Source organism: Cavia porcellus, unplaced genomic scaffold (assembly GCF_034190915.1).
Source record: "Cavia porcellus strain 051 isolate PalLab524CR breed Dunkin Hartley unplaced genomic scaffold, mCavPor4.1 scaffold_2, whole genome shotgun sequence".
Lineage (NCBI taxonomy): Eukaryota > Metazoa > Chordata > Mammalia > Rodentia > Caviidae > Cavia > Cavia porcellus.
Genome location: NW_026947485.1, coordinates 35,048,148 through 35,069,040, shown reverse-complemented (window position 1 = coordinate 35,069,040; position 20,893 = coordinate 35,048,148). Strand labels below are relative to the sequence as shown.

The window sequence follows — 20,893 nt, the reverse complement described above, 5'->3', positions numbered from 1 at the left end:
ATGACAAGTTCAAGGAAGGACTGGCAATCCAGATTTGATCTTTTAATTGAATTTTGTGCATAAAACAGTTACTTTAGGAATGTATATTTTAAATACATATGCTTCTCTTTCTGAACATTTTAAAATTTTTATTTCATTAGTACATGTGTGTATTACATAATGTTTGCATTCCTTGTGGAAAGTTGGTACATGTACATTATATTATGTACATGTATAATATATTTTTTAACTTTTTTTTAGGGGTATTTTTAAAATTTATTTTAAAGGGAATAAAACAAGCTTGCAGTTTAGCTCAGTGGCAAAAGTGCTTGCCTGGCAAGCATGAGGTCTTGAGTTTGATCTCCGTTATCAAAAAAGGGAATAAAACAAAACAATAAAATGGAACAAAGCAAAATTGGGGAACAATATTGAATTTCAAAAATAAGACAGAAGAAAATTCCCCATAGATACCATATTGCATATTGTTATCTTATAAATAAATGCTCCGACTATGGACTCTAGGCCTGCAAAGTTCATCAAACAATTCAAGCATCAAGTTGTTTTTTTACTTCACTTGCTAGGATCGCAGCCTGTGTCCCTCCGAAGCAGCTGATTGCTTACCAGGGGGCAGATGGGGCCGCACTCTTCTTGTCTCCTCAACCACACTGGCTGGCTTACTGGAGATCGTGGCTTCTTGGTTCTCCTGCTGGCCCATGACTGCCACTGCCCCTTAACTCCTTTTCTCATCCCTTTCCCTTCTCTCTCTTCCCTATCCGCACACTCCTACATTCCTCCTGCTTTTTTTCTTTCCTTTTTTGGGGTGTGTGTGTACATTTTTGAAGTGTGTAATGTTTGCATTTCTTTCTTCATTTTCTATTCCTCCCTCTAATTCTTGATCTCCTTCCTCCTTGAGAAAGATCTCTCCATTTCTGTCTCTCTCTGCCCCTCTCTCCCCTTCCTATTATCTATTTTTTTGCTATTTATTTTTACTTTGGATTTCTCATATAAGAGAAAGCATCTGATATTTACACTTATATATTTGATTTATTTCGCTTAACATTATGGTCTCCAGTATATCCATTTTCCTACAAATGTGCTGAACATTTTTACAAAAATTTTCCTTTAGAATCACCTCATAGAAAATTTAAAGTCCTAAGAATTTAGTACAGTTGCTTTATATATTTTGTATGTATTATTGTATACTTTGTGTATGTATTTATACTTATATTTGTAATACATTTAATATCACATCATAGGTTCCAATTCATTTACTTCATATTGAAGTTTGATCTTAAAAGAAAAGATATGCTGCTACTGAATATTTTTTAAGGCAATTACTCAAATAGAATTCTAGAATATTTTAACAGTAGCAGCAATTCTGATGTAAATATTTAAGATCCAAAGCAAGTATTTTGGGAAGTTAACTCATTTTTGTGTTTAATATCTATTTATATGTTTATCAAAAGAAGAAATGTTTTTACTTGCTAAAGTAAATAGAAATGACTGGGTAAGTAGTGGATTTTACAATCAAAGTAGAGAGTTTGGAAATAAATTGAAAAATAAACATTATCTTCAACTTTTGATATTCCCTCAAAGGGTTAAAAACACTCAGAAAGTCTCAGTTTTTCAAGTTGAATTTTTCCCTGTATAATGAAAACTAAACTGTAGTCCTAGATATCAGAAACTTTCCATCATCAAAATAGCTCTTAAAAACCTCAAAAAGATCTGTTCAGAGTAATAGGTTGCATGATTCAGAATCTGTGATATGATTTGCTTTGGGGCTGAGTTGAAGTATAGTATTACTTTAAATGTTTTAATGAAGAAGGAATTTAAAAAACAATTAGACAAGATCAACAGGATCAGAAGGGAAATGTCTGAATGTTTAATCATGCTGGCAAAAAGCTCATTTTCATTTGGGCTTTTTGCCAATTGTATATTACTTTTGTTTATTAAATTATAGTTTTTATTAGACAATATTTATGTAACAATCACAATGGACTCAACATTAAAAATACTCAAAAAAAAATACTCAGGCTTCATTTTTGTAAAAAAAAAAAAAAAGTATAACATTCAGCTGACCTTTCTGCTAGTTTGTGAATGAACTTTTCTTCCAACTTGTTTGAATTAATGTTACATTTATGAGTACCATATATATGTGTATATGTAGGTCTGTTTATGTGAAATGTGTCTTTTTTTATTTTATTAGTTCCCTTAGCCTCTATATAAGTAAGTTACAATAAGGAAAACACCTAGATAAACAATTTATGACACATTATCTTTCTTGTATTTTATCAAAAGTACAAACTGACTTAGCAATTACCAAAGCAAACTGTAAAGGAGCTATGCATACACATATATCTATATTTGTTCTTATATTTACCTTTATATATACACAAAGCCCTACGTCAACATTAGATACGACTGGGTCAGCAAATGTGAGGATCATCCCTCTGCAATACAAATATAATGTGAGCTACAAATATTATTTTATTTGCAGTAGAAATATAATATGGTCCTCAAATGGAATCTTATTTCCTGTGGAAACATAATTTGATCCAACCCTAAAAAGAATAATTTAAACAAGATAGGTGCTATGGCTCATTTTTATAATCTCAGGGACCTTGGAAGCTACATGAGAACATTGCAAGTTAAAGGCCATCCTGAGTAACTTAGGGAGATCTTATCTTAAAAAAAATAAAATAAAAATGACTGGGATTATAATTTGGTGGAACACTTGCTTCCCTTGTGTGAGGCCCTATGTTCAATCTTCAGTAACACACACACACACACACACACACACACAGTACCAGCAGATTAAATAAATGCTATTTTTAATTTCATTCAGTACATCCAAAATGTTATCATTTCAACCTGTAATCAGTATAGAAATTATTGTTATTTTATTTTCTGTTTTTCATTTTAAAAAACATCTTTAAAATTCAAGGTGTATTCTAAACTTAAAGTGCATTTCAGATTGGATTAATCGTATTTGAAGTGCTAATCATGTGTGGCTAGGTTGCCACTATTAATGGGCAGCAGAGGGTAGGTGATTTTCAGCTGTGAGGATAGAGACTTTGAAATAATAAAATCAGAATTTAATCATAGATCCTTTGATAGCCTATTCAGTAATCACTGCTTCTTTATTACAGCAGGTAAAGGAGAAACACAGCAGAAAAAATAAGAAAGCTTTCTAAATATTGTGGACATAAAGAATATATACTAAAAGAACTGTCTCACTTAATTTTCTTAGCTTGCTGATAGCAACATTTTTCAAATTTGAATCAGATATGAGCCACAGAAATTTCCAGCCCCTCTTGTTTCCTCCTTATAAAGAAAGAAAAGCTTGCCTGTGTCCAGGTTGCAGAAGGCCTTCAGATCAGGTGACTTTTTCTTTAACTTGAGTGGTTGGGAGGGAAGGGCCTGAGTTTGATTCCCAGTACCAGACACTTAAAATGTTTTTCAGTTGTCAGTTTAGCAGTATGTGAGGTAGACCATTGAAAGTGAAGGAGCCCTCACCTTCATGGGTAAATTAATGTCTTTATGAAGGAAATAATCTACTCCAGGAGTGAGCTCCTGATGAAAGGATAAATTTGCTGCCCTTTCCGCACTGTCCATATCGTTACTTGCCTTTCTACCTTGCTATCATGAAGTAAGAAGGCCTTCACTAGATGTTTGGACCTTGATATTGGGCTTCCCTGTCTTCAAAACTGTGAGAAATAAAATTCTCTGCTTTCTAAATCTCGTACCCTATGGTATTCTGTTAAAGAAACATATAAACCAACTAAGGCAATGACATACTGGGTCAATAAGTTACCTAAACCTAATAAAAAGAATTTCTTTCCACACAATTGAAAAGAATTGTCATTAATTGACAAGGGATTGGAAAAGGACAAACCACATGCTAATTCATTTACTTATTGAATAAATATTTATTGAACACTTATGTTCTAAAGAGCACCCAAAATTCCTTATTGTCACAGAGGTTAAATTATTGTAAAGGAGAATTTTCTGTTTCATTGCAGGCATTTGCTAAGTACTTTATATATGTTTTCTCTTTTCAGTTTCACAGTAACCTATGGTTTTATCAGTATTTGCACTTTATAGGTGAAGCAGGGGATGTAGCTTAAGGTTAGAGCACTTACCTAGTATAATATGGCAGCCCTGGATCGGCAGCCCTGCAGTGCTTGGAGGTGGGGGAGAAATTAAAAGAGTCATTGGCAGAATACACTATAGTTCCAAACACTTAGGAGAGTCACGAGCCTAAGTGCACCCAGGGCAGCAGCAAAGTAGTGAGACCCTGTTTCACACACACACACAAAAAAAAGATAAAAGGAGGAGAAAGAGAAAGGAGGGTCAAAATAAGACCACAACCCTGAGTCTTACAAATTCTTCACGATTAGACTATAATGGTGATACGTAGTTAGCTCCAAACTCATCATATATATTGTGTACTACTTTTCATGTGTCAATCATACCTCAATAATGTGGTTTTTACAAATACATGATAAAAATCTTACTTGGTTTGTTCTAATAGCCTCATAGATTTACTCCTATACAATCACCCATGGTTACATACTCTATGTTAATTCATTTAGTAATATTAAAAATGTAAATTTGCTCTTCATTTAATTTTCATGGTGGAAGTAGTTTTGTAGTGTTAGGCTTGGATATGTCTCCAAAAAAGTTAGATCATTCAGTCTGATCTGGTGGTAAAAACTGCCATTGCCCTCAGTAACAACAGGACAATTTTTAATGGCTGCTGTCTTCAGAAGGGTAACTCTGACAAGCAGTTATTTCTTCAATAACATGGTCTGTGAAACAACAGAGTGCAGCCAATTATAATCAGGCAGGTGCTGCCACGACTGACAGTGGCAGAGGTGCTATAGGAATGTATAGATTTTGGACCAGGGATATAGCCAGCTGCACAGCACATGCCTGGAAAGCATGAGTTCAATTCCCAGTACCACAGCAACCAACCAACAAACAAAATGAATGAATGTTCCTCCACAAAATGTGTTTGTTTGTTTATTTTATTTTTTTGTGGAGGAGTATAATTCAGGATATTACATCACGAAGGGAAAAAAATAAAAAACATGGAAGCCAGACAGTTCTGTTCACTACTGATTAGTTGCAGTATAACATTCTGCAAACTGATTACCAGCAGCCATAAGTCAGCTCCTGGCCCAGCAGATTAGAGTTGTGATCTGCCAAGATGTTTAGATACCTTATTTCTTACCACATTAAGGTTTTGATTGCATCTGGCCCAAAAGAAAGGGGACATAATCATATTTTAATGAGTTTGCCCAAACTTTGCAATAAGCACATTGTGTCTATTCCTTGCCTACATTGAGTTTAGCATTGTTTTCAGATTTCTCCTGATAGATCCATCGCTATCATAATCTGTTTTCTGTTTCTTTTTAGAGTGATACGTTTTGATTAGTTTTATTCTGTTATGTTTGATTTTATTATGTTTGATGATATGGACAGCTATTTTGAAGATAACAAAAGGCATTATGGTAGCCATTGTTGATTTCCTGTCATCTTGTTTTGAAGTCTTATATTACTTTCATTATTTTGTTTTGATTGGCTTTATGCTGTTTCATTTCGTTTGGTTTTATTCTCTTTAAAATAAAATAAAATGAGATACTTTCAGTGTAGCAATGAAAATTCTGTGAATATAGACTGATCACTTTGATGCCAGTTTCTACCTACTTGTGAAATCTTAAGCAAATGATTTAGTTTCTCTTTCTTTTTTTTTTTTTTTTTTTTTTTTTTTTGCCTGTGCTGGGGCTCATATGCTAGACAAGTTCTGTTCCACAAAATTATGGCCCAGCTTCAAGCCTCTGACAGGACTTTTGTGAATGAGGTGCATAGAGGAATGCCTGGCACATCATCCGTGTTATATACACTAGTTAGATTGCTATAAGATTGTTGCTATTGTTACATATTTGCCACACTTAAATTAATCTCAGTATCCTCTTAGCATCAAGTAGCAGGTGAACAGAGCATTTGCTTTTTGATTCTTTGTACCTTGCCTATGATTGTCGTCAAATTTTTGTTAGCTATCAGACAGCTTGTGATTTCAATCAAGTATTTCATGCTGTAATAATCAGGCCTATAGAGCAGGACACATGAGAAGAGGCGAAGCAGCAGCAGCACAAGTAATAGTCTGGATTTCCATCATTGAGCTGGACGGAGCTTGGGGAGTTCCTGCCGCCTCTGCACATGATGGTTCCCGCCACTTCTTGTGTCTTCCCCCTTGCTCGCAGTCCTGAGTACAACTTGAGTGGTTCATGCTGTGTGTGGGGATTTCACTCAGAAGTGAGATGATTTAGACATAGCAACTGTATGGGTTGTAAACTTGTATTTTGGCTGCTAGTAAAGACTGTGTATTAGTCTCAACTATTTTTATTGTGCAGCCAAAAAACACAGCAACACTTTCCAGAACAGATACTACTTACTTTTCCTTTGTTTTGCCTTTATATGGTTGTCGTATTTTTGTTCCATTTTTTTCTTTTTTAAATAAGATATTCCTAAACTAGTAAATCATGTCATACTATGAAGCTTAATTTTAACCACCTAGGGGTTAGGTGAAGGCTGAGGAAAAGGAAAATCCAGTTACCAATGTAGGGAACATTTTACGAAATGAGTGAAGGGAGTTATAAATTAAGGTTGCTATTGATAAAGTGAAGGTCAGGGCTGAAAGTACTGTTTGGCACAGTATTCCCAACGAACAACAGCAATAGAAAATGAACTGTATTATTTTTTACTGACTTGTTGGGTTGGAGATTGAGGCATTTCAGTGCACAACCAGGAAAATAATAGGTTACTTTCACAATGGTAGAAGTTTAACAAATGCTCAATCATTCACCCTACGTCAGCGCTGTCATTGGTGAGGGCTTTACTATATGATATTGATGCCTTGCTTCGAGCTTATTGCTGTATTCTTTTCAGATTCAATCTGTCTGCAATGGGCCACTAAACATTTCAATTTGCTACCTGTAGAGCTGGATTGCAATGCTCAGACTGAAATGAGACAGAAATAGATTTAGTGAAACCCAAAATAGAGAGTTTCATGGATTTTTGTACAAGGATGCACAAACTGAAACCCACTGATAAGATGTATGTGATCACTTTTGAAAGTCTCATAAAAGTACATGGCATTAAGCAATTCATGGATATATATAAGGAAAATAGACTCAGCTGGATACTGATAAGACCCCCTACCATTTAGAGGAACTCAGAGTCAGTCAGGCTGGGTGTCCCTGCCTAAAGTCAGTGCCATGATGACAGTTCTTCTTTAGTGAGCCTAAGCTGGTAAAGAACAGGAAAAAGTCAAAACTGTTTTCTGGGTATACTCATGAGATTTCCTACAGAGTAAGCATTCCTTTCAAGTGGGTCCTCTTTACTGTTTTCATTTCCTGACTGCTTCCTATAGTTCCTTCCAGTGCTTTGACGGGCCATAGTTTTATATTTCCCACTTCCGTGGTTTTTTTTAAAAATAATTCATGTTCATTCTCTGTGCTTTTTCAGATAGTTTAAAGCATTACCTATTTAGCCTAAATTTGATATTCGTGATGTAAAATGGATATAACATAAAGAGAATTCAGAAGTATCCAGCAGAAAAATGAAATTTCAAAAGTAGATCATTTAAGCAGTGCCACCAAAAAAAAAAAAAAAAAAAAAAAAAGAAGAAGAAGAAGAAGAAGAAGAAAAGAAAAGGTGCCACAGTCCATTGGAGAACTGCAAATTAAAACAAAACTGAGATTCCACCTTACCCCAGAAAAAATGGCCATCATCAATAAATCAAATACTGCAGAGACTTGGGGGTAAGGCAGATGACCCTTTTATATTTCTGGTGAGAGAGTATGCTAGTACAGCTACTATGAAAGTAGGTCTGGAGATTCCTCAAAAAACTGAACTAGAAATTCCATTTGGTCCAGCTATTCTTTTAGGTATCTTCCTGAAATAAAGACAGACTGTTACAGTAACACATGCAAACCCATGTTTGTAGCAACACAATTCATAATAAATAAATTTTGGAAGTGGCCCATACATCCATTAACAGCTGAATGCATACATAAAGAAAATGTATTATTTACACAAGATTGAGTACTACTGAGCCATAAACAAAGATAGACTTTAATCATTTATAGCAAAATGGATGCATCTTGAGACCATAATATTAAGTGAAATAAATCAGAAAGACAAATGTAAATATCACATGGTTTCTCTTATATGGAAAACCCAAAATAAACACAAAGAGCAAAATAAAAGATATAAAATAGATGTTTTGAGATGGGGATATAAAAAAGATGTTTCTCAATGGGGAAAGGTATTAAAAGATGTAGAGAGGGATGAGGGACAGGAGGGATATGAAAAGAAAAAAAGAATTGGAATTTCTTATGTATATACCAATTCCACACAAGGAATGCAAATATTTTATAATTATGCAAATATTGTAATCATGTACCATGAAATAAAGTAAAAATAAAAAACAAGGGGATAACAGATTCGCTGGATGGGAAAGGGAAGGAAGGGAAGAGAGGATGAAAAATAAAGAAATAAGATGTATTATGTATGTGTGGAAACTTGCCACAGGAATGAAATATTATGTACCACACATGTACTGACAAAGCAAAAAATACATACAGACATACAGACATGCATACATGTACTACAATGAGGCAACCCTTTATGCCCACTAGGTTGGCTATAGCAAGAGAATGGAAAATAAAAATGTTGGCAGTGTTGAAAATTGGAGCACTCTTGCAATGATGGTAAGAATGCAGAGTAATTCAGCAGTTGAAAGTTTGAAAATTCTGTAAAAAGATAGGCACATGTTAGTATAGGTGAGTGTACGAGGCTACAGTACTATTCTTAGGTATATGTAAGTCAAAAACAAAAGAAAGACAGACTGAAACAAGTATCTGTTCACATGTGTACTGTGCAGAGCAACCAGAAAGATAAAAATGGTTCAAATATCTGTCAATGTGTAGGGAAACAGTATGAGTAATAGTATATCCACAATTGTATTATTCAGCCATGAAAAAAATTAGACTGCTGATGCATGGCACAATTTAGTTGCAACTCCGTAACTGTACATTTTACTCAAAGGCCACATCTTGTATAATCCAATTCATATAAAGTATAGAGAATAGATAAATACATAGAAACAGAATTCAGAATGATGGCTTCCAGTGCCTGGAAGAAGGGGAGAATTGGGTCAAACTGTCTCCTGAGTAAGACCTTCTTACTTTGGAGTGATGGAAATGTTTTGGAAGCAAGTCAAGATAATGACAGTGCAGCATTGTGAATGTGTGAAATGCCACAGAATTCTTCATTTTAATATGATTAATGTTATGTTGTCTGAATTTCACCCTAATAAATTATTTTTGAAAACATATGTAGCAGAGGGATGTTATCCAGGAGAAGAGGAAGGAGGATTGATAGAGACAAATTCTCATAGATGGCTTTGTTGTTGTTATTGTTATCTGTGATGCTGGGATTTTATTTCTTGAAAAACAATACCAATGGACCTCTACTTCTACATAGTTGTCTAAACAAGAAAAGTTAATTTATAGCAGAAGAAATATTGAAATATTGGCTATATTCATTCTCACCAAGTAAATGTGACCTTTTATAGAATGGTGATTTTTTGACTTTGAAATTTTTTCTTACAGAGATAACTATTGTTAATGTTATCACTCTAATGAAATACTTAATAGGAGTTTACTGTGCATCCAGCATTGTGCTATTATTTGGGATATAACTATAACCAAGATATATATGATTTACTCCTCATAGCACTTACATTTTAGTTAAGGAGGAAGACCAAAAATAAGTAACTAAATGCATAATATTATAGGACATGCTACAAGTTACAGTGGAAACCAGTAGAAAGCTAAGGTACAGAAGTGTGGGAGGACATTTGGTCTGTTCTACTGGAGAGGGTATACAGAACCTCAGACCTGGGGGATGGCAGCCTTTGGGCTTAAAATAAGTTCTTATGTGAGTGGAGATTTTCTAGTGAGAAATCTTCTAGGATCTGGGGATATAGCTCACTGATAGAGTACACATTTATCATGCAGGTATCCCTGGATTGAAGCCCAACCCCTGCACCGCCCAAAAAAATCTAGGTTGAAGCAAATGGTTGCATAACCCTTTGTGTTATGTATGCCATCAGCACCTTGTGCTTGCTACCAAAATTTTCCAAGACTTTACTACCAACATTAATTTTTGGCATAGTTCCAGATTGGTTCCACACGACTTATACAGTCTCTAACCAGATACCTTGTTTACATCACTGCTATGAGAACCTTTGTGTTATTTTGAATAAGACTTTGCTTTTTGCCTCTTAACATTACTGTGATAACAGGGATTTTGATGTACTGGATGCTTTGAACTGTTTCCTAACTTCTGGCTCCATTGTTCCCAGGTTCGACTCTTGATTAATTTCTGACTTCTGGTTTCATTTCTATAGCATTCCTACAGATCTTGTTTACTCTATTTTCTGTCTTCTATTCTCTCACCGTTTACATTTTGTTAAGTAAAAGAGGGCAGGCAAAGGTCTGTTCACTTCGAGGTCATTTATCATACTTGCTAGTTGATTTCAGACACAGCAAGGTCAGAATTGGAATATTTATGGTGAAAAGAGAAAAAATGAGAGCAAAATCAGAAGATACACAATTGTTTGCTTTCTCCAATAGTTTTATCCACAGTTGGAAAGAAGTACATATAGTCTGTATGTGTATAACTTGTGTGGTTGGATCACTTCTGATCAGTGGATTTGTTTACTCACAACATTAAACTAGAACTAGAGAAGAAAAGGCATGTTAAAAGCAGTTGGGCAGTTGTCACAGATAACCTGAGGTTATAGTTCCAAAATTTACAGTATCTCAGAATTCCAGAGAAAAGTAAGGACTTCATGAAACAGGATTTTCTGGAATTCAGAAAATGGATTCTGACCTCAAGTTCAGGGCACTAGGAATAAGTACATCTTTATTACTGGTCTATAATTTATTCCTTAGCCTTGAATATTCCTGTATTTTCCCTATGATCAGGCATGACTTGTGTGGTCATCTTTATCATATCATATATTTATCATAATGCTACCACCTATAGTGGACAGTAGTGGATTCTACCCAGAATTTGCTTTCCTATCCTCCTTCCTAATAATGTCCACCCTTCCCTTAAGAAGCCATTGGGACTTCTGGCAAATCTAACTTTCTGAGCACTAGAGTGAAGGCCAGGTTAATCAAATCTAGTCATGGTAATTGTATTCCCTTCAAGTGATGGATTTAGAACTCAGAGTTAAACCAGACAACATGGCACTCCCTGGGGAGTATTATTAGTGTAGGGTAGATTCAGAATTTGAACTGACTGAGTCAAACTGAAAGATTTGTATTTCAAAGTTGAAAGAGAAAGGCTTTCTCTCTTTTGCAGCTTGAAGGAAAACCTGAAGATAGATAACCTGTGTAGGAGGAAGGAGCTAAGTGAATCAAGCAGTGAGGGCACCTGCCCTTAGTTTATCATCCTAAAGCCTCCACAACTTTTGACAAACTGCTGTATAAGAAAAGAGATTGTGTTAGTTCTTGCTTTTCCAGGCTAATGAAAGCGTACCGATGAATAGGCCTCCTTGGATATTCCTTCTGCAGTTGGTGTTATATGTTAAAATACATGATCTTATTTCAGGAAACAGCTTTGCAACTTAGCAAGTCATCCCCACTTTATCGGAATGAAAGGCCATAGTGCTGACTTGCCTAAAGTTCAGGCAGGATTGAAGTCCTGATCTTCAAATTTAGCTCTTATTTCTATTCATATCACAATCATTGTCACAACTTAAGAAAAATAGTATGGACTACACAGGAATAATAAATTTGGAATTTAGCCTATGCTTTGTCACTCTGTGAGCTTCAGAAAGGCATCCTATATGTGGGCCCCATCTTTCTTGTCAAGCTAGTGGGTAGCTTATATCAGTCTCCAACTTTACTTATGGATCTAAAACCTGTTGATTCCATTAAAGTTTCTCCTCTTTATTTATCTGTCTTTTCATATTTCCTTATAATCATCATTATAACACAAAAGAGTATCAGTGCCTTCTTGGGTGCTTATAAGTATAGGAGGCTCCTAGGGAGAGAGTGGATCCTTTGGGCAATCCTGGTATTAAGTGTTCTGGACTCTACAGTCCCTGCCTGGTTGATTCTGTGTGGTCTCACTGTGTTCTTCTTCTTCTTCTTCTTCTTTTTTTTTTTTCCAGCCACCATTGAACATTGTCAGCTATCTAAGGTGTTTGTAACCATGATATAAACTATGCAACAAATTTTGTCTAACCTCTTTCTCTGCTGTCCTTATGGTAGCTGTTAAAATTGCCTCTTTTAATGATTGTTTCTAAAGGAAGAATTTCTATACTGGTAGTACAACCAATGGGAGATACGTAAGTCAAAGATCACAAATTAAGTGCTAGAGTAACCCAGCCTTATAGAAGCCCTTGTATTTTGTCTGACTATATGGAAAGATTTTGCTTTTCTGAATTTTAGGTCAGTTCTTATAATTTTCTCTTAATTTTGAGGCCTTACTTCAAGAATTCCTGTCTGAATTAACTGATGAAATCAAAACTGACTGCTTCTCACCTGTTTTGCATGTTGTGTAATATTTCACCAGACATTGCTTGTTTGTTTTCATTACATTAGTACAGGCATTCACAAAGGGTTGGGGGCAGAAATAAGACTACTAAGAGGTCAGTGTCTTTATCTCATTCGGGAGGAGATTTTGTAGTATCAATTCATGAAATCAGGCAGTTCACATCACATATTAAATCTCATTCTTACTCCTCAAGCCATATTTCTTCATTAGGAATTTACTGTCATATATCCATATTGTTCTCGTTCAAGAGGGTAGAATTTGTCAGTAATGCAAAATCATTAAAACTATTACCTTTGCCTCTATTAGACAGCTCGCACACCATATCCCAATCAAGAAACTGTTTTTTCTATTGCTTAAAAATATTAAAGTCAAATTCTCAAAGACTGTGTAATGATACTACATTCAAAGAGATTTATTATAGCATGATGTTTGTTAAATATCATTTTTTCTAGGTGCATTCCATGATTTAGTGATTCATTTACCAAATATTTATTGAGTACTGACTATATGCAGAGACTGCCAATTGAAAAAGTTGACAGGGAGCTCTACATTCCGTGGGCTTTCAACATGCTGGAGAAAATAAATGCAATGCTTCAGTGTGCCGGATCTTTGTACAGCTTGATAGGAGAGTGGGAGAGAGTTTCAAGCAAAAACAGCCTGTATACAGACATAGATTTTAAGAATATTTAAGGTAAAGACTGATTTGGAGGGACCTAGGAGAGAAATTCTCTCAGTTCACAGAAAAAGTATGTACTTTTCACCTCTGGTGTTATGTATTGAAGATTTAAAATGATTTTAGTACTGTATAGATCTGGTCTTCTATCATGAATTAAAAAAAAATCCAGAAAATTAGACATTTCTTCTAGAACTTTCTTACAGTTATAGGAATTATGTCTTTACACTATTTTAGAAAATATTCCTAAAAACTGTTTCTTTAGTTGATTGTAATTCACTCTACTTGTATATTCTTTGAAGTAAGGTGTAAGCAAATAAGGACTATTTTTTTTTCTTTCACTGCCAAATTAAATTACCTGTTAGCAAGTAAATATATCTAATAGTTCCCATAGGTTCCGCTTTGGCTGTTAAAACTCAAATCCAAACTAAACCAAACAAAAAGAATTCCAGGCAAAGGTAAATATTTACCAGACATTATAGCAGAGGCCTATAATCCCAGTTCCTTGAGATGTTGAGGCAGGAGAATTGGATGTTCAAGTTTGACAACTTGGTAAATCCTGCCTCAAAAAATAAAAACTGAAAAATGTGCTGGGTATCTCAATAGTGTAACCATGCCCTAGCATGAGGCCCTGAATTTAGTGGCCAGTCTGGGGAAGAGGACGAGATTAACTATTAGAATGTTTGAAAATTTCATTGTTCTTTCTTATTCTTTTAGGTAGAATAATTATAAATAATGAAATTGGTACAGTTATTCTTTTGTGTAATTCAAAGCTAATAACTGGTAGAAGAAGTTTTGGCCATTATGTGAGCTGTATAGTTTTACAAAAAGATATGAATCATCTTCTAAATTAGTATTACTCATTTAGGAACCAGAGAGTTGGGTATATTTTTCCTGTCCAGTTGTAAAAATCTCCTGTCTTTTGATCTGGTTGTTCAAAACTATACTAAATCTAAATTGTGAGATTTATATATATATATATATATATATATATATATATATATATATATATTCATTCATTCTCTTTTTCACTGTCCCTCTGTCTCTATCTCCTCCTACCTACAAGTCCTTTCACAGTCTGCCCTCAGCTCAGGCCCCATATTTCTGAATTATTGTTTTGTGGCTGTTTGGACTCCTGAAGTAGAAACCTCAATTTAAATTCCAGCTTTGTCACTCTCCGGCTCTCTGAACTTAGACCTCTGACTTCCCTAAGTCTCAATATTCAGAAATGTGAAAGTGGCCTTGTGGTAATTTAATCTTCGTAGTATTTTAATGTGAATTAAATAGGCATTTAGCACATAATGTTTGGTGAATATTAGCTGGAAAGGAAAGATCTTCAAAGAAAGTGTGTAGTGAGAAAATTTGTGTGGGCATGTGTATTTTCAGGGACTGTGGTGAACCAGTCTAGTCAGGGAACGGGTTCATTCTGGGGGCAGGAATACGGGATTTGTGGAGGACCCTTACTGTGATAGCACAGAGTCATCTTCCAGGCCATTTGGAGGCTCTGAAGATTTTTATGTCCAGTCATGATGTACTAGAAGTCTTAGCAAGACTAATGTAGTGGTCGGCAGTCCATATAGATTAGATGGTGAAGAAACTACAAGCAAAGAAATCTTTTAGGCTACAGATAATTTATTTTCAAAGAAGCCGCGGATGTGAATTGTTTGAACTTTGACTGCATTTGGTCTGCTGTCCGCTTTCATACCTTTAGTCACAGCCTTAGTTACAGTAGACATGAAGCCTCTTGGTGTATCTGATGTTCTTCGTTATGGGTAAGCTGAGTAGCACTATAAATATAAAGTTTAACAAATAATCCAAATGATGGACATTAAAGCTTAGGGCCAAATACAGTATGAATGATATTTCTGAAATGGATTTTAGTGACAAATTGAATTGGCAGAAACTGAAAACAGTATATTCTCTTTTCAAAATATAATTGTTTTTAATGTGTCAAGCCAGAGTTTTGTAAAATGTTAGAAATATTTTATCCAGTTTTTTTTCTACCTCTTCCTAATATAGTTATTGTTCCGAAATTGATTGTTTCTTAAGAAATGGTAAATGAGTGGATAGATGGCCAGCTTTCCAAGGGAAGTTGAGACTTGCTGGACCTTATTCTACTAGATTGTGACTAGATGTGATTGTCTCCCACCATTACCATTGTGAACCCTGGAACGTCTTAGGACATGACCTGAGTTTCTGTTTTCTCACTTCATCCCTAGTTCCTAACTCAGAATAGTCTTTCCATACATGAGTGAACTCTACATCCATAAAAAGGGCAAGTTTGGGGTTTTAAGATAGTGCATCACCAATAAGGATTTTTTTTCTGGCCTTGGGCCACTCAAGATCTATGAGTATTTTCCTTATCTATGAAAATAGAGAGGGCACCTATTTTTGGCAGTAAATAATATTAAATATAATATACAACTCCTCTGTTATTTTTGTTAAAATATAATAAGAGCTTTGAGAGTCAGATAGCATTTTGCTTAAATTCATGATGATCTTCTTGAAGCTCACTGTGTTGTTTGGCAAACAATAATATTGCCATGGCGGATAAACAGAATAGAAACCACTCGGAGATGTACAAAATGAACATTCTAACAAAGAGCTGGATAACTGGAGACTAACTTGGCTACTGTACTCAACAAGTGCCACAAAGACAATAGATTATTATTCAAGGATTAAATATAATGTGATATTTTAAGAAGAAAAATTTAGGGCTAGAATTTCTTAATATTAAATAGGAGCCTACAGTTTTATTTAGATAAATTATATTAACCTGGTAGTTTGGCTTTAGTTATTTGGCTTTCTAGTGTACTTACTCTTGGATTTACTATTTTTATCCAGTTAACAGAAAATAAAGACTCTAAACCTTGGAGAACTCGTTCTTTCTATCACTGAATTAATGAATTGGCCTAAGTCTGCAATGAAGATGGGAAAATATGAGCTTTATTTTCTTTAAGATTAAGGAAAATATCTGTATTTCATGCATTTATCAGCAAAGGCAGAACCTTGCAGTTTACTATTTTCCATACTCATAGGGGCTTATTATAAAGAAAAATACCTTGAAATCTTATCAGACATTCTTTTTGAGTGTTACCTATTTAGAGTTCATATAACATCCTTAGGGAAAGAACCTGGAATCAAAACTGATAATTGGAAACATTAATAAGGTAGAGAATCTCTTTTAGTGCATAGGCAATGTGGAATAGTAGGAAAAAAATGGTACGTTTGGCTGTCAAGAATCTCATTGCTATTCCTCATATTGTTACTTTGTCAGAGGCCAGATCTTATCACATTTGACACAGGTCATTATATATGATTTAGTGGAAGAAAAATGAAGAAATAATTGCTTGGTTTAAGATGGAGTAGGTTTTTAAACATTTGTAGTGAAGCAGATATATCAAGGATTTTCTTGACCTCTAAGTAAGGCACCCTTTTATGTGAAACAACTGTACATGTTTAAAGGGTAAAGAATTTCTTGTTAATTTCTATGGCTGTCTTCATGTCTTGTGAGTACCATTTTGTTGTGGTACTCCAGATTGTTGTGTGATGATTAGCCTTAGAAGAAAGAGAGAGTGTATTGTCTGCTGTCCTAATGTATCCTTACAGAACAACAGTTGGCCAGGTTTGCTTTTGAAGCCCATTATAAAAATTGGGCTTTCCCTTTCCTGTGCTTTAATACAACCCAGTATGTACCCAACCTGCCACGTATCCTGTAGCTGTGTGGAAACTGGGCCTCATGGAACAGGTACAAGGTAACGATGATATCTTGGATGCTACTACTATAAAAGATAATAAAATACCTTTTTTTCCTCACTTAGGAGTTTCTGTTTTGTTTTATTTTTAATTCTGCTTGCATTTGTGTATCTGTGATAGGTTAGCTTTCTAGCTTAAAGATAGGGTAAGAATATCAGACTCTTAACAGGTCTCAACAGATTTGAGTTTGAACACAGCAATTTTGCAATAAGGCACATAGATGAAGTTCTGCATCTAATACACTTTGCAACTGCATATAAGTTCTGGCACAAAAAGGGGAGGTCAGAACTAATAATATAAAGTGATTCTTTATAATTTCTTACATCTTGTCTCATTTGGGACTTAAATGGCTTAAAACCTTCTTCCTTTACAAAATATTGGAAATCTATTGATAATGAACTTTGATTTTGAGAACTGAAGACATAAAACTATAGTAAATTAGTTTCTCTGGTCACAGATTTTCAGCTACTTTACCTGCATGAATTAAATTCTTGTCACCTTTGTGACATCAGGGGGAAGTTGAAAGATCTTTAAGTAGAAAAAATAGTCCATTGTTTTCTTCTTAAAGAAAAAATCAAGATTCTGAAGATGGTGGAATGTTAGAGAAGCAGGACACACTTCTAACAGAAAAAAGGGGAATGGCTATTATTAAGTTCAGCTTCAGGCAGTCACATGTCTATTGGCAGTCTGTCAGGAAAGCAATACTGAAATCTCAGGACTTTGGGATAATGGCACTGGTGCAGTGTGCAGATGTGGTAATTGTTAGGTCAGTGGTGGTGAACCTGTGTCATGCATGCCAAAGTGGGCTGCTTGTTGTCAATGAAAGCTCTAAAAAATTCGCCATCACTGTATTAGACACTTCAGCCTCAAATCTGACCATTTTAAAGATCATTATGAAGGAGAAAAATAACCTATTAATTTTTACTAGTGTTCATTCAAGCATTTTCTGTGACAATCAATGTAAAATTTCATCACCATTCAACATGCAAAGTGATATATAATATCACCACTCCAAACTGCCCTAAGTTGTTGCATTGTTTTTAAATAAGCATGCTTTGAGTTATGCTCTTACTGCCTAGATTCAACTTCTCAGATTGGATTATTGCCATACAGATGCAGGAGTGAGAAAAATAAATTTGTGTCAGTCTGAATTATACTTCTGCATTTATTATTTAAACTGTTCTTAACCTTTGCCTAGGTCAGTGATTATCTTGCAGATTTGCTTTTATTCATATGCTTCAGAGAATAAAAATTCCTTTTTATGAGTATTATTTATAAGTTAAATATTACTTCTCCATTTACATTAGTAATCTTAAATTATTTAACTGCTTTGAAATTCATATGTTAGAAATTTGCCAGATGAAAACTGTCAGATCACTGAATGTATTTGTGCTATTTTTCTGTTGCTCATTAAATAGTTGCTTTGGGGTTCTTAGCAAAAGTAAAGTGTTATGAAGGCCAGAAAAGAGGTTAGCTGGTCTATGTCAAAGCCTGCTGTTCTGCAGCTGGCACTAACTGGCCTTATGGCAATCTCTCCTAGACCTCCTTAGACAATTGCACTCACCCTTCTACCTTTGTATGCTGTTCCCTTCAGTCAGTCTCAGGTAAAATTGTTTAAGTTAGAGAAATAGAATACTATTTAAAACAAGAGAAATGATATCTTCTTGTTGAACAGGGAGCAAAGGTATGACAATAACTATTATATTTGATGGGAGAATATTATCTCAATTCACTGAATAAGTAGAATTTCTTTCCATAATAATACAAAATTAAAAGTTAATCCTTGAGTTGTGTGAACAAAACATCTTATATGTAATTGCTAGTTTTGCCAGTGTAAATTATTTTTGAGTCCAAAATATCATTAATAATAAGGATATAATAATTCAGTGTGTAATAATTATTAAAAGTTTAATGATTAAAGACTATTAATTATTGATGAATAATTAAACCCAGGAATAGATTTCAGCAATGGTGTTATCTTTGGGCTAGTGAATGTAGTGTGAGAGCTTAGTTAAATCTTATTTTCCCAGACTGATATTTCAGACCTTACACTTTTTTTTGTTGAACATCTTGAAGCAGAGAGATTGTTCAGAGAGACTGTGCCAACTTAAGTCTGAATACCCTCCCAAAGCCTCATGTGATCTTAGGTCAGGATTTTGTTTGAAGGTGGCTGGATTAAGCATGTGATGCTGCAATTGATTCAGTATGCAATGCTATGATTTTGAATACTATCTACCGTAAAGGTGGATAGCCTGGATAAGAATATAAGAGAAAAAAAGGACTGCTATTACTATGGCTTGTCCTTTGCTTTTTTTAATTGCTGCTTCCTGCTTTGCTATGGACTTCTCTTCTGTGATGCGCCTTTCCTATCCTGCTCTGCCTTGGAGCCAGTTGACTATGAACTGAAAGCTCTACATACTATAACCCAAATAAACCTTTACTCATTTAACTTTTGATGTCAGGTATTTTGTCTCAATAATGAGAAAAAGTAACTTAAGACAGAGATGCCACTGAAAATCCTTCTTTTGCTTTTTATTTAAAAGTCAACCTAAAAGAGATCTCAGTTAAACCAAGCCTTATTGGAAGTATTAATATAAAATTTTAAGCCTCTATCTGGAAGATAAGTCAATTATGCAAAGCAGAGCCTCCTATTTCTTAATGCTGTTGGTCCTGTTTTTCAGTTTGTTCCCATTTACCTATGTATTCATTGACTCATTCAACAAATATTTATAGAGTAGCTTTTGACCATGGTCTTATTGAAGGATCTGGAGATATATCAGCCAATGAGTTAGACAAAATTTCTTTTTTGGAACTTATACTCTAGGAGAAAACACTATATTATTCATGCCATATCTTTTATTTATTAATGAGTCACAAAATATAGATAACAGGACAGTTAGTGAATAACACTAAGATAATGTTAGTGTTAAGGGAGCTATAAAGAGATGGATTAAGAGAGCTCTGAAGATGATGTTTGAAGAGAGACCCGAGGAAATGGAATGATTCAAGCAGCTTTTTGGAGATAGATACTCTAGAAAGAGAAGCAAGTACATTGTGCCTAAAATAAGAATGTGCTTGCCATTTTGAGGCACTGTAAGGGGATCCGTATGATTGAACACAGTGAATGGAAAACAGTGCAGATATATGAGACCTGAGAAATAGTGGGGAACTGGGTTGATAGAGGCTTTAGAAAACTTTGATGATAAAAAAAAAAGAGAAGCTGTTGGAAGGTTAGAAAAATATAGGAAAAATGATCTGACTTAGGCTTGAAGACAATGCTGAGTGACAGAACTTTCTACGATAATGAAACTATTGTATCATCTGCAGTGTTTAGTGGTTATTGAGCTCTTGAAGTATGGCAAATGTACCTAAGAAACTAAACTTTTAAATTTAGTATAATTTTTATTTAAATAGCAACATGTAGCTAGTGGCTACCATGCTGGACAGTACAGTTTTATAACCTCTGGTTGATTTGTAGGTCATAGGATGTAGGGAGGGAATGAGAAGACAAAAAGCTATTGTAATGTAGTACAAAATTTATCAAAAAAAATTTGGGATAGAGAATTAATTAGTAAATGTTCTCAATTTTTCACATCATATGATCTCTGAGGCGTGCCTTTGACAATGTGTAACTGAGCTAGCATGGTGGTGTTTCCATAGAATTTTTATTTATTGGCCCATTAGCTATTTTTCTAACCCCTGTGGATGATATAATATGAAGACCAAACTTTTCCTCCAAGATAGAATTGACAGAACTTATTGGTAGAATAAATGTACAGTTAGAAAAAGATGGAATAACTTGAAGATATTTGGTCTTCATATTACTAAATGGAGTTGCTA

General features: G+C 34.7%; 2 protein-coding genes across 4 annotated transcripts in view; both read left to right on the top strand.

The window, feature by feature from the left end:
* The window catches only part of Exoc4 (exocyst complex component 4), a 722,212-nt gene that overhangs the window by 403,071 nt on the left and 298,248 nt on the right, over positions 1-20,893 (top strand). The gene's annotated exons all lie outside the window — the stretch shown is intronic.
* Positions 1-20,893, top strand: part of LOC100718578 (phosphatidylinositol N-acetylglucosaminyltransferase subunit Y-like) — a 46,631-nt gene that overhangs the window by 15,283 nt on the left and 10,455 nt on the right. The window contains exons 2-3 of one of the 2 annotated variants that reach the window (XR_010044689.1): positions 3,230-3,359; positions 7,513-7,700. The gene's annotated coding sequence lies outside the window, so the exon portion shown is untranslated. Of the gene's footprint in view, positions 1-3,128; positions 3,360-7,512; positions 7,809-20,893 lie in introns of those variants that run through there. The other variant, XM_063240558.1, reaches the window with a different exon arrangement.